Here is a 14,681-nt window from a genome sequence, read left to right on the forward strand (position 1 = left end):
TAAGCCACTTGTCAAAGAGAATAGTTTCCTTTGGTAATTACCTTAAAAACTTTTCGTGACCTTGAAAACTTCAAATGGAATTTATTTTAAGGATAGTCGTACCCTTTCCAATCTCTCATATCCAAAATCGCTCATCCCCGGTAACATCTCAGTAAACCACTAGTATTTCTAAGGCCTTTGCATCTTTCTGAAGCATGGTGCTCAGAACTGTCTATAATATTCCAGCTGAGGTTGAACAAGTGATTTTAAAGTTTTAGTGTGGTCTTTTTGCCTTTAGACACAATGTTTCTATTTATAAACCCAAGTATAATAAAGTGATTTTAAGTGAAAGCATATATCAACTGGAAATGCTTCTGTTAAGGATTTATGTATGTGGATATCAAGGCTACTGTTCATCTACTCTTTTCAACATGATGGGATTTATAGTATACTATCCATATTAATAATCTCAAAGTGCATGGCTTCTCATTTGTTGGCATTGAACTCCATCTGCCTGTTACCCTGAATTCTGCAATTATTCTCATCACAATTGACAGTTTTGCCATGTTTCATATTATGTGCAAATGTTGTAATTCTGTTGCCTGCATTGGAGTCTAGATCATTTACAAAAATTGTAAAATGTGTTGGACCCAAAATTAGACTCTGGGAATGTAATTGCAAATGTCCTTCCAGTCTGTTTATTTTATCTGTAATGATGTATCTATTAATTTCCCCAAGTCCAATATTGGCATGTCAGATTTGTAGTTGTCCTATTTATCTCACCTTTATTGACTAGTGGTTTAATATTTGTAATTGTCTAGTCCTCTTCCATTACTGTATCTAATGACAATTGAAAAGTGTAAACATTGCTCCATTTCTACTGTCTTTTCAGTAGCTTAGGTCTAATTTCTCCAGAACCTGAATTAACTTGCGGTGATGCTAACCTTTTTAGCATAACTTTTTTAATACCATTGTATTTATGATTTTTCTTTTGACTTTATTGAAACCATATCAATTTCCTTTGAGAAGACAAATGCAACATATTCATTTACTAAATAAAAACCAAAAGAAGTGCAGATGTTGTAAATTAGAGTTGTAAATTGTAAATTTACAGTGCCAGAGACCCGGGTTCAATTCCCACCTCAGGCAACTGACTGTGTGGCGTTTGCACATTCTTCCCGTGTCTGCGTGGGTTTCCTCCGGGTGCTCCGGTTTCCTCCCACAGTCCAAAGATGTGCAGGTCAGGTGAATTGGCCATGCTAAATTGCCTGTAGTGTTAGGTAAGGGGTAAATGTAGGGGTATGGGTGGGTTGCGCTTCGGCGTGTCGGTGTGGACTTGTTGGGCAGAAGGGCCTGTTTCCACACTGTAAGTAATCTAGAAACAAAGACAGAAGTTGCTGGAAAAGCTCAGCATGTCAGGCAGCATCTGAGGAGAGAAATCAGAGTTAGTATTTCAGGTTCAGTGACCCTTCCCCAGCACCCTACCACTATGTCAAGTCAACTCTGATTTCTCTTCACAGATGAGACCAGACCCGTTGAGCTTTTCCAGCAATTTCTGTTTTTGTTTCTGATATTCATTTACTACTTTAGCCATATCCTCTTGTTCTATGTGACAATTTCCCTCTGGATTCTTCATAAATCCATCTCATTTTCCAGCTAACCTTTTACAATGAAAGGTATTGTCTCCAAATAAACCTGTTGGACTATAACTTGGCATTGTGTGATTTTTAACTTTGTCCACCTCAGTCCAACATCAGCACCTCCAAATCGTTGCTTCATATGACAAATTCACCTCTCAATTCAAATGTACACATTAAACCTACAAATGGGTTGCAACATTCCATATTAAACATTTCAATTGAGAAAAGATTATGCTGTCATTTTCATAGAATCCCTACAGTAATTTAGGCCATTCAGCCCATTGAGTCCGCACCAACTGTCTGAAGAGTTTCCCACCCAGATCCACCCTATCTTTGTAACCCCACATTTCCAAACGATAACCCACTTAGCCTGCACATCCTGAGGCACTATAAACAATTTAGCATGGCCAATCCACCTAACCTGCACATCTTTGGACTGTGGGAAAGAACTGGAGCACCCAGAAGAAACCCACACAGACATAGGGAGAATGTGCAAGCTCCACACAGACAGTCGCTCAAGGATGGGATCAAACCCAGGTCCCTAGCACTGTGAGGCAGCAATGCTAACCGCTAACCACTAAGCCACCATGCTGCCCTGGTGCGAGGTTGTGAGCGGAAAAGGGATAGTTAAAAAAACCTGTAATTTTGCATGCATTAAGGTCACATTCACCTCATTATACACATATTTTTCACTATTCAAAAGGTGATTTATGATTCATCCGAACATTTTTAATCTGCTATTTTATTTATAATTTCATCCTTACAAAGAACTTCCTCATTAGTGATGAAATGGCAGAAACTGTTAATAATTAATGTAGTTCAATATAACTTCAGTCCTTTTGACTGTATTATCAAAAACAGCTTGGCTACTTCATTTTGAATAGAATGGCATTTGCTAATGAATTCACACATTTTAAGGTCGTCTTGAAAACCTTATTTATAAATGCAAATTACCATGGACACCTTTGAAGACCAGCTTGGCATATCAATTGATAGCATGATATTATTAAGAGCGCTTATAATATAATGAACCGCACTCTCATAAAAGGAACTATTGATGTTGTATCTACCCTGATTGCATTTAAAGAATTAGGTTAAGTTAAAGGATTGTTCCTCCACCTTCCAGTGCTTCAATGAATGCCTTCAGTCCTCATTTGAGTAGATTGTAAGAAAGAAAACTTTAAACTTTTGAAGAAACATTTGCCTTGATTGATGTCATTTAAAAATTAAAACTTTCTTGCATTAAAATAAAATATTTATGGTTAACAAGGTGGATGAGAAAGGTCATTTGGCCAATCATAGTTTTTCTATTTCGTTTAGTTCTATTGCAATTCTGCTACATTTAATGGTTGCATAAATTATTTCAAGTTTTTCTCCTCCAGACTGCTGACTGGTAGCCCATTCCAAGTGTTGCTCACTGTGAATAATGCCAGTCTGTAAGCACTTTTGGAGAAGATTTGTACCTCCGGTTGTAAGTTTGCTCGCTGAGCTGGAGGGTTTGTTTTCAGAAGCTTAGTCACCATGCTAGGTAACATCATCAGTGAGCTTCTGGTGAAGCCCTCGTGTTCTGTTCCACTTTCAATTTATGTGTCTTGGTCTGTTAAGGTGGGTGATATCATTTCTGGTTCTTTTTCTCAGAGGTTGGTGAATGGGGTCCAAATTGATGTGTTTATTGATGGAGTTCCGGTTTGAATGCCAGACCTCTAGAAATTCCCGTTTATCAGTAGCTTTTCAGTGTATTGGAGGTTTGTGGGCTACCATGATGCCAAGGGGTTGGAGTAGTCTGATAGTCATCTCCATGATGTCTTTGATGTACGGTGGCTAAAGTTTCTGGGCATGTTGTGTCTACTTGTTTAGATTTGTTGTTTAAGAATCGGTGGACGGTATTTATTGGGTACTCCTTCTTCGTGAATATGCCGTATAAGTATTTTTCTTCTGCCACTCATAGTTCTTGGGTGCTGCAGTGTGTTGTGACCTGATGTCCTGATGCAGCTCCATTTGTGGGTGTTGGGGTGATTGGTTCTGTAGTTAAGTATCTGGTCTGTGTGTGTTGCTTTCCTGTAGATGCTGGCCTGCATCATTGTAATCCACAAACCTACCAATGCACTGAAACAGCTACTGATGAACCTAAAGGACTCCATACCAACAACTAGTAAAATGAATGTCATTTACAAAATACCCTGCAAGAACTGTAACAAACACTACATCAGACAGATAGGCAGAAAACTAGCCACCAGGATACACGAACACCAACCAGCCACCAAAAGACATGACTCACTATCACTAATATCCTGACATATAAATGAAGAAGGACACCACTTTGACTGGGACAACACATCCATCCTAAGACAGGCTAAACAGAGAGATGCATGGGAATTCCTAGAGGCCTAGCATTCAAACCAGAACTCCACCAATAAAAACATTGATTTGGTCCCCATTTACTAACCTCTGAGAAAAAGACGCGGAAATGATATCACCCACCTGAACAGATCAAGACACACAAATAGAAAGCAGGACAGAACACCAGAGGCTCACTAATGATGCTCCCTAGTATGGTGACAAAATGTCTGAAAACACAACCTTTCAGCTCTGTGAGCAAACTTATAACCTGAGCCAGTCTGTAAGTTAGTCCTTACTAGTTTGAACCAGTCTTTCCTTGTTTTACCCCCATCATTTAAATTTCCATATCAACAACAATCTTATGCACCTCTGTAAGAACATCTCTCAAATGCCTTCCTTTAAGGTTGTTCATCCCAAATATCTCTGGTCTTCAATCAATCACTTGCCTGCAGTGTTTAATGTTATGTCACTTATGTCCTGGCAACCAAAACCACACACAGATCTAAAGTATAGTCAGATCAGAGCACTGTATAATTTGATTGGAACTTGCTGTTTCTTCCCTGTAGTGAATTATGACTTTTTAAATGAAGAATGATCACCACAATGCCAAAGGAAGGAAAACTGCTGAACAAGATTTCATGCTTTAAAGCTTTCTCAATAACAGACCAATTAAAATGAAAATAATTCAAACATTAAGTAGCAGCAAAGGATATTTCAAATTTATAAATTTTGCTTTAAGTAGTCAATGTGACTGAAACTCCTCATGTAGCAAAATGCACCCGCACTATTTTGCATACAAGTGTGAGACCACGTGTAACCTCATATTTCCAACTGTGCTTAATGTTTGTGTGATTTCTCACTCTTATCCAATTGTGACAGCTGTTAATTCATATTCACTGGCACTGATCATGTTGAAATCCTCAGATATAGACAAGGCACACATCTAAGAACTCTCTCACTCAGGTCGTAGGAGTTCTAATAGCACTCAATTCCCTCAAGTTTTTTCCAACCTCTTTATATAGAGTCTGGTCGGATCTGGCACCATTTATACACCCCCAACAATACGTATTTGCAATCTGCAATCCCTTTAGTTTCTTGTTCTAGTGTTTATCCTTTGCAATTATGCAATACACAGTGACAGTTTCTGTTTTATTTTGATAGATCTGTTTTACCACCAAAATCTATTTGAAGTCTGCAAAACAGAAAACGGTTCTATTTGAAGAGACCCTTGCCTGTTTACTCTTCAGACAAATTTCCGGTTCTTTTGAACTGTCAATCCGAAAAAATAATTAATCCTCACCCTGCAATTAGCTTTCTGTTGGACTTGAAATATTTACTCTGTTTTTTTATCTCCACAGATACTGCCAGACCTGCTAAGTTTTCCAGACCTCCAGCATTCACCGTATTTTGCTTTGCTTTGAGCTTTCGTTTTACCATTTACTCTCTAGCTTATCATCACAATGGTAACTCCAGATCACTGGTCATTTCTTGCAATTTAATGATGTCATAATCAGGAAGCTAATTCATCGTCTTTTAAAATGCTCCTCAACACATTTTGGTAAAAGGAACATTGAATAAAAGAAAATACAGGCTTTCACAGTGAATAGTGTCATGTAAACCATGGGGTTATATTCAATATCATGTACTGTAAATTTAGGTTTCTGGTCTTTGGTAGCCTCTGATTTTCCACATGTCACAGGTTAATAACTAACTTATTCGTATATCTGTAGCCATGGTGATTTCTTTTAAAACATTTTTTTGAAGCTTTTGAGTGAACGGGTTTACGTGCATTGTTGACTAATGTTTTTTTTTGTTTATCTTAGATTGTGTAGCGCAAGCTTAGAATGTGACACTTTTACTTTGCATTTTGGACAGTCCTGTGAAGTCCCTGGATAAGGTGGCTACTTAGAGCCATGCTTCTGGGAAAGGAAGTATATTTAGTGAACTAGGCTAGATTAGAGTAAAGAATTGACGTTAGCTGCTGACCAGACGTATTGGGTTAAAATATTGAAAAACATTGAAACTCGGTTATGTGATAGTCTCGTAGTGGTGTTATCTGCAGTTCCTGTTTAAAAGTTGCAGTCACAAGTGTCTACTGAAGTGTTAGACACAGGGACTTTGATGTGAGTATTGTATGAATGGCATTTTAGGTACTGTACCAGGATGTATTTTGGTAACTGTACAAAAAACTATTCTTTGCTTTTCATGAAAGATTGTTTTATATTTTGGGATTAATGTCATTATACTTTTATTGTGTGTTTAAAAATCCTTGAATGGTATTATAAATATGTGGTTTGGTTTATTATATTTTAATTTCTTTTGGTTACAAATTTGTTTTATTGTTGTGACTATGTGTTGGAAAGGATGAACAATAAAGACAGAGAAATTGGGTGCTTATGTTTCAGTGAGAACCCACTTATGTCAAAACCGCAACAAATCAAAATATAATCTATCAAGCCAGGTTTCTGTGTAGTATCTAACTTTTCTGGTAATAACAGCTTAGATTATAACAATGGAGGGCCATCACACTTCTCTTTTCTACTGCATGTGAGTGAAAAATGTGAAAAGTCATAATTCTAACATTTAAAAGAAACCAAACGGAGAAAAATGCGTTGGACATTTGTTAGACTAATACTTATCAATACTGTTTATGTTTTCTTATTGCATCGTTTTCTGGAGGCCTTTGAAAGATTAAGTTTATAAAAAAGACGTGTATGAGTTTAAGAACTGACTGCATTCATCAAAGAACGAGGGAATACTTTTAAATATATTTATGTCACACACATGTATGCATTGACACATAACGTATGGTTTGCATTTGTGCTGGCTATGTACCTGATGCCCTGAAGAATGCACATTCGCTGCCGAAGTATCATGCTAACATGCATCATCCGGATCGTATCAGTATCTTCAAGTGGTTTGCAACTTGCCCTTCACCCATTCAAAAGCTGAACACGTTGGCACTGATACACACTTTCTTCCAGCCCTGGAGCAAAAATAAACCTTCAAGCAAGCTCACAAAACTTAATGAAGTATTTACAATTATATAACTTCTGGCCATTGAAAACTAGCTTCGGGTCTGAGAATTCAGATACACATACTCACACTGCTACTGCCACCTTTTGGCGTAATTTGCTCTATTACCATGTACATCCAACTTCAATCAGATTCTCACCCACACTTATCAAACCAGTACCAGTTGTGTGTTTTATAAATTACCGTTGTCTAATCCACGTCACTAAGAAAACATGCTGATGGTTTTCAAACATATGTGTTGGAGCATCTCCTGTGAATATTAACATACAACCATCAAAATGTCACTCACTGGGGATATGAATTGACTGATTTTACTTTCGTACCTAACTTCTCAAAAGTTTTGTCAGCTACGCCATGGGAAAGCATATCAACAACTCAGAAAATGTATTATTTTTGCACAAGAACAATGTTCAATTAGTGGCTGGATGCAAATTATTCAGAAATATGGAGCCATAACAATCTGGATGCAGTGGGCAGAAAGGGAGTGGATGGAAGTGCGTTGGGTGTAAGAGGTCTCCTTAAAATTACCCCTTAGCTCCTTATGGAGGGAGGGCAGTTTGAAAACCCATACAACGCAGAATGGGCATAAAAATGCAACATGGTTCATCAAGAATATTGGCATTTTTTAAAATTTCAAAAAAACTTTATTCTTAGAAATAAATCTTTAGTACTTGTACAATTTGCCATGTCGTTCATAGATATATACATTGCATGTCTTAACATTACAAAGAACAGATTGAATTAATCAAATTTATAGTTATCCTATTTACAGTTCCCTTTATTAACCATCCAGTCTCTTAGTATTTAGCTGTGGCTTCAGCGGAACCCACCTACTGAGGTGGGTGCCCTGTTATATGGAAGCAAAGGAAACTCCTTTAACCCCCAGTTTATGGGGTTACCATTGTCCATTTGACTGTCCTGTCTCTGGGGTAGCTGTCTACATCCCCAAGGTGAGCACAAACTGCTGGACCTTCGCTGGGCTGAGGTAGCTATCCAGCTCCTCACTGGGGTCATTTACCCGCTCTGGTGTCATTGAGCCAGGGCAAGGGTCTGCATCGTCCAGTTCTGTGTCTGACAATGGGACTGTCAGAGGATCACAGCTCTCAGTTGCCTGTAGTTGTGGGGCAGTGGGTACCCCCTGGTCTCACTGGGTGGAGGGTGGACTTTGGGGGGTCCGTTGTTTCCTGGTTGGGAGGAAATGCCCTCCTCTTTACCGACGGCGCTCTGTCTCTTCTTCTGGTGGTGATGGCCTTCTTTGCGCCCATCTTCCCCCTCCGAAGAGCTGGCCGTCCCTCCCTCGTGCAGCTGTCTTTTCCCCCTTTGCTGGGAGGCTCTGGGGGCCTGGCAGGATTTTCTCATCCTGTTTTTAACAGGTATCCACTCCTCCGCCTGCTTGATTACCTCCTCCTCCATTTCTTCCATCTGCCCGGCTAGAGCCAGGATCAGCTGCTGTGTCTCTCCGCTGGCTGCCGCCTCCTCCACTCCAGCCTGCTCTTCTTTCTGGGTGCCACTAGACTCCGTTTCCCTGCTGTCCGGGTGGACCTTACTGGTCTTTGGGGGTCCACGGCTCACATTGCCACCTCCAGCCATCTGTGCGTAAGTGGGCCCCCCCCGTCTTGGGCAGGTCTTATACATATGGCCCGCCTCTCCGCACAGGTTGTAGCTCTTTTCTCCCTGACAGTCCTTAGTCAAGTGACCCTCCTGTTTGCAGTTCCTGCAGATGGTCACTTTGCAATCTGCCGCCACGTGTCCCGACTTCCCGCAGGTTCAGCACACTTTCGGCTGCCCTGCATATGTCAAGTAGCCTCTGCTCCCTCCAATTGCGAAGCTCGAGGGTGGGTGGAGGATGTTCCTATTATCATCGGCCCTCAGAGTTACCCTGACCTGCCGCTTACTGGTCCAGATCCCAAAGGGTAAAAACACTGACTGCAGATGCTGAAAACCAAATACTGGATTAGTGGTGCTGGAAGAGCACAGCAGTTCAGGCAGCATCCAACGAGCAGTGAAATCGACGTTTTGGGCAAAAGCCCTTCATCAGGGGTCAATCACATCAGTGGCTTCTCCCTCAACTTGGACGCACCTTCCCAGGAAGGTCAGGACATCAGCCGCTGGAACATAAGGGTTGTACATATGGATTGTAACAACCCGATTCCTCTGTGCAGGAAGCACACACAATGGGGTCGCTGTCAAGATGGAAAACAGCGGCTCCCCTTCCTTCTCCTTGAAGACCTTCAGGAGCTGTTCGCACTGCTTCACGCTTCTGAAGGTCACATCAAAGTAGCCTGCCCCAGGGAAATCCTGCAGGTTTTTTTTAATTTCAAAAATATACTTTATTCATAAAATGATTTGATGGTCTGTACATTTGATCATGCCATACATATGTCCACACTTACAAACACAGATTCGAATTTATCCTTGTCATTTACAATCCTGTGCATTTTTCAATCTTGTACATATACATATATTTGGCTGAGGCATCAGCAGAGCCCAAAAAAACGTCCGCATGGGCCCCATGTTCTCCTTTAGGCAGGCCGATGTTACACGGTGGTCTTTCCCCACCGTGCCTTGGCGGCAGCTGCCCCAAGCTTCAGCGCGTCCCTCAACATGTAGTCTTGGACCTTGGAATGTGCCAGTCTGCAACACTCGGTCGGGGTCAACTCCTTCAGCTGGAAGATCAACAGGTTTCGGACCGCCCAGAGAGCGTCCTTCACCGAGTTGATGATCCTCCAGGCGCAGTTAATGTTCATCTCGGTGTGAGACCCGGGAAACAGGCCGTAGAGCACGGAGTCCCGCGTCACGGCGCTGCTCGGGATGAACCTCGACAAGCACCACTGCATTCCTCTCCAGACTTCCTCTGCATAGGCACATTCCAGAAGGAGGTGTGTGACAGTCTCGTCCCCCCCGCAGCCACTTCGAGGGCAGCGTGCGGTGCGGCAGAGAGTCCGGGCGTGCATAAAGGATCTCACAGGCAGAGCCCTTCTCACCACCAGCCAAGCCACGTCTTGGTGCTTGTTGGAAAGTTCTGGCGATGAGGCATTCTGCCAAATGGCTTTGACAGTCTGCTCAGGGAACCGCTCGACAGGATCCGCCCTCTCCTTTTCCCGAAGGGTCTCAAGGACACTACGTGCTGACCACTTCCTGATGGACTTGTGGTCAAAGGTGTTTTTCCTCATAAATTTCTCCACGAAGGACAGGTGATACGGAACGGTCCAACTACTCGGAGCGTTCCGCGGCAGCGAGGCCAGGCCCATCCTTCGCGACACCGGGGACAGGTAGAACCTCAGTACGTAGTGACACTTGGTGTTTGCGTACCGGGGATCCACGCATAGCTTGATGCAGCCACACACAAAGGTGGCCATCAGGGTGAGGGTGGCATTGGGCGTGTTTTTTCCCCCATTGCACCGGTCTTTGTACATAGAGTCTCTTCGGACCCGGTTCATCTTTGATCTCCAAATGAATTGGAAGATGGCCCGGGTGACTGCGGCGGCACAGGTCCTGGGGATAGGCCAGACCTGTGCCACATATAGCAATACTGAGAGTACCTCACACCTGATGACCAGGTTTTTTCCCGCGATGGAGAGCGACCGTTGCCCCCATCTGCCTAGTTTCTGTCTCATCTTCCTGATCCGCTCCTCCCAGGTCTTGGCGCACGCCCCAGCCCCCCTGAACCAAATACCCAGCACCTTCAGGTGGTCAGTCCTGACAGTGAAGTGGATAGAGGATTGGTCGGCCCAGTTCCCGAAGAGCATGGCCTCGCTCTTGCCTCGGTTTACCTTGGCCCCTGAGGCCCGTTCGAACTGGTCACAGATGCACACGAGTCTGTGCACGGACAGCGGATCCAAGCAGAAAACAGCGACGTCATCCATGTACAGGGAGGCCTTAACCTGCAGGCCCCCGCTGCCAGGAATAGTCACTCCTCTCAGGCTCGCATCCTTCCTGATGGATTCGGCAAATGGCTCTATGCAACACACAAACAAGGCAGGAGAGAGAGGGCAGCCCTGCCTGACTCCAGATCTTACAGGGAAGCTATCTGATTCCCACCCATTGATTGAGACTGCACTGACAATGTTGGTGTAAAGCAGTCTGATCCAATTTCCGATTCCCTCCCCAAAGCCCATTTTAGAGAGGACATCCCTCATATATGTATGCAATATCCTGTCAAAGGCTTTCTCCTGGTCCAGGCTGATCAGGCAGGTGTCCACCCCTCTGTCCTGCACGTAGGCGATCGTATCCCTGAGGAGTGCGAGACTCTCAGAGATCTTCCTGCCCGGTACAGCACAGGTTTGGTCCTGGTGGATCACCGATCCCAGAGCAGACCTGACCCGGTTGGCGATGACCTTTGACAAGATTTTGTAGTCTGCATTTAACAGTGAGATCGGTCTCCAATTTCTAATTTCCTCCCTCTCCCCCTTCCACTTGTAGATGAGGGTGATGATGCCTTTCCTCATGGATTCACTCATGGTACCTGCCCGAAGCATACTGACATACACCTCCAGCAGGTCCTGGCCGATCAAGTCCCAAAGAGCGGAATAAACGTCGACCGGTAAGCCGTCGCTTCCGGGAGTTTTATTCTTTTCGAAGGACTCCAGGGCCTTGGTCAGTTCATCCAGAGATAGCGGCTGGTCCAGCCTCTCTCGTGTTCCGTCATCTAGGACCTCCGTGATAGAGGACAGGAACGACTGGGAGGCCGCGCTGTCGGTTGGCTTCGAGTCATACAGGCTGGCGTAGAAGGATTTGCTGATCCTCATGACGTCAGCCTGAGATGACGTTACCGAGCCATCTTCTTTCTTCAGGCTGCTGAGCACGGAGCTCTCTTTGTGCACCTTCTGGAAGAAGAAACGTGAGCACGTCTCGTCCTGCTCCACCGAGCGGATCCTGGACCGGAAGATTATCCTGGAGGCCTCCGAGGCAAAGAGCGAGGCTTGCTGGCCCTTCACCTCCTTGAGGTCCTCCGTGACATCGACCCCCATCGTCTGCAGCAGGAGCAGGTTCTGCATACTTTCCTGGAGCTGGGACAGTTTTCCCCACCTCTCTCTCGCCTCCTGGACACCTTTGAGGATAAAGAACCTCTTGATGTTCCCTTTTACCGTTTCCCACCAGTCCGCTGGAGACTCAAAGAGGGGCTTCACGGTACTCCAACCTGCGTAATCCCTCTTGAGCTCTTCGATGTTTCCCGGGGTCAACAGCTTAGTGTTCAGTTTCCACGTTCCCTTGCCCGCCCGCTGTTCGTCCTGTAGGTGACAGTCGGCCAGCAGGAGGCAGTGGTCAGAGAAGAACACCGGCTTGACGTCGGTGGATCTGACCGAGAGCGTTTGGGACACAAACAGGTAATCTATCCTTGAGCGGATAGACCCGTCTGCCCGTGACCAGGTGTATCTATGCTGCGCTCCATCTGCAGGGGTGCTGAAGACGTCATGCAGCTTGGCGTCTTTGACCGTTTCCATCAGGGCCCTGGACGTAGTGTCCGGTTTTGGGACTGGATGTGATGCATCCAATGATATTGAAGGAAGTGCAATTGGATATTAAGGGGGTATTAGCCATGATCTTTCATTCTTCCCTAAACTCAGTGATGGTGCTAGTGTATTGGAGGATTGCAAACATTCCACTCTTGTTCAAAAATAAGCTGTCGATAAGCCCAGCAGTTACAGATCAGATCATAAGCACTGCAGCTGTTCAAGAAGGCAACTCACCACTACCTTTAAGGGCAACTAGGGACAGGCAATAAATGCTGGCCAGGCAATGATGCTGATGTCCCACTTTAAACAGTTTAACGTTTGAGGTGGAGAAACATCTAGAAACAATTACTCAGGATAGAATGACTAGTCACAGTGAAAAAGGTGTGTTGTTTAGGGAGATTTTTAAAGAGAACATTATGTTTGACTAACTTGCAGGAGTGTTCTTGCATATGAATGCATTGGTAATTGTGCAGAAGCAATTTACAAGCATGAGAAAATTCCGTGAGGAAAATAAATGTTGGGACTGTTCTCCTTGGAGAGAAGGCACTGAGAGAAGATCTGAAAAATGTTTTCAAAATAATGAGTTATCTGGAAAGAGTAGCTCACAATAAATTGTTCCCACTTATAAAAGGGATCAGAAAACAAGAAGGTACAGATCTAATGTGATTTGCAAAAGTAGAAACCTTTTTCACATAACAGGTTCTTTGAGTCTGGAATGCATTCCCTGGAAGTGTAATGGAAGGAGAGCCAGTTGAGGCATTCAAGAGGGAATTGAATGATTATTTGTAAAGAAGCAATGTGCCATGGTACAGGGAAGAGGCAGAAGAATGGCACTAAGTCTTAGTGTTGATGTAGAAAACAGGTGCAGTCATAAGGGATGGAATGGTCATCTTCTGTGCCATAGAATGTGTTTCTGTAAATGACTTATCAATATTGAATTTGGTATTCAAATATTTGTTTGATTGTGTAGATAGTTCTCTTCAGTACAATCATTGCAGCCTGACTTCAAGTTTCAATACCTCTGCTTCAGAAAGAGTACCTTTAAGCAAACCAGCCCTGCAGTGATATCAGAGACTTATCTAATTTTCATCTTCATATGTAACCCGTAGCCTTTGTATTGTATTTTAGCTAACAACCATTACAAATTTTACTTGGCTTTCAGCAACAGTTGTGTGCTAACTGCCTTTTATATTGTTTAAAACATGAAGCTGTGCTACTGGATATCTTTAAATTCAAATGATCAAAAATTAAAAGGGAACTACAAACAAACTCAGAGTTCACACACCATTCTGAGGCAGGCCCTGAAGACTGCTTACAACAAGTGATTTTAGAGCAATAGTTTAAATGTGCAGCATAAGATTGGTAGACAGAAAAGACCGATGATGGGTTATCATAGATTCCCTACAGTGTGGAAACAGGCCATTTGGCCCAACAAGTCCACACTAACTCTCTGAAGAGTAACTTACCCCTGTCCTATTAGCCCTGAGTATGCTCCTAACCTATACACCCTGAGCACCATGGACAAATTAGCATGGCCAATCCACCTAGCCTGCACATCTTTGGATTGTGGGAGGAAATAGGACAACCTGGTGGAAACCCACACAGGCACAAGGAGAACGTGCAAACTCTACACACACAGTTGCCCGAGGCTAGAAACAATCCCAGGTCCCTGATGCTGTGAGGCAGCAGTGCTAACCAATGAGCCACCATGCCATCCTCTGAATTGGGCAAACCGATTGGGAAATGGGTTGCTGATTTCTATATAAAACAGTGATCATTTCCTCAGAGCAGCTTATTGGATGGATATGGGCTAGGAGCAGGTAGATGGGAATAGTTTAATTTGGGATTATGTTTGGCATGGGCTGGTTGGACCGTAGGGTCTGTTCCTATGCTGTAACATTCTATGACTTTATGACTCTAAGGCTGCAGAGTCCCCAAAGTGGAAAATGAAATGCTGTTATTCCAGCTTTCGCTGAGTTTCACTGCACGGCAGTAAGCCTGGGATAGCGATGTTGGCCAAGGAAAGTGAATTCAATTCTCCACTTCACTTGTCTAGATTTGAAACAAGCTGTTACAACAAAAAAGGAGGCATACACCTCTTTATAAGTTCAGTGCATCATTCTTTTGTGACTTTGTATTTCCTGAAAAGACAAATATTCATAGACCAATTATGCATCTACATTCTTATGCATTGTTGTTCTGTGGCTGAGGCATTGTATTAAACTGTATG

Source organism: Chiloscyllium punctatum, chromosome 26 (genome assembly GCF_047496795.1).
Source record: "Chiloscyllium punctatum isolate Juve2018m chromosome 26, sChiPun1.3, whole genome shotgun sequence".
In the NCBI taxonomy this organism is placed as follows: domain Eukaryota; kingdom Metazoa; phylum Chordata; class Chondrichthyes; order Orectolobiformes; family Hemiscylliidae; genus Chiloscyllium; species Chiloscyllium punctatum.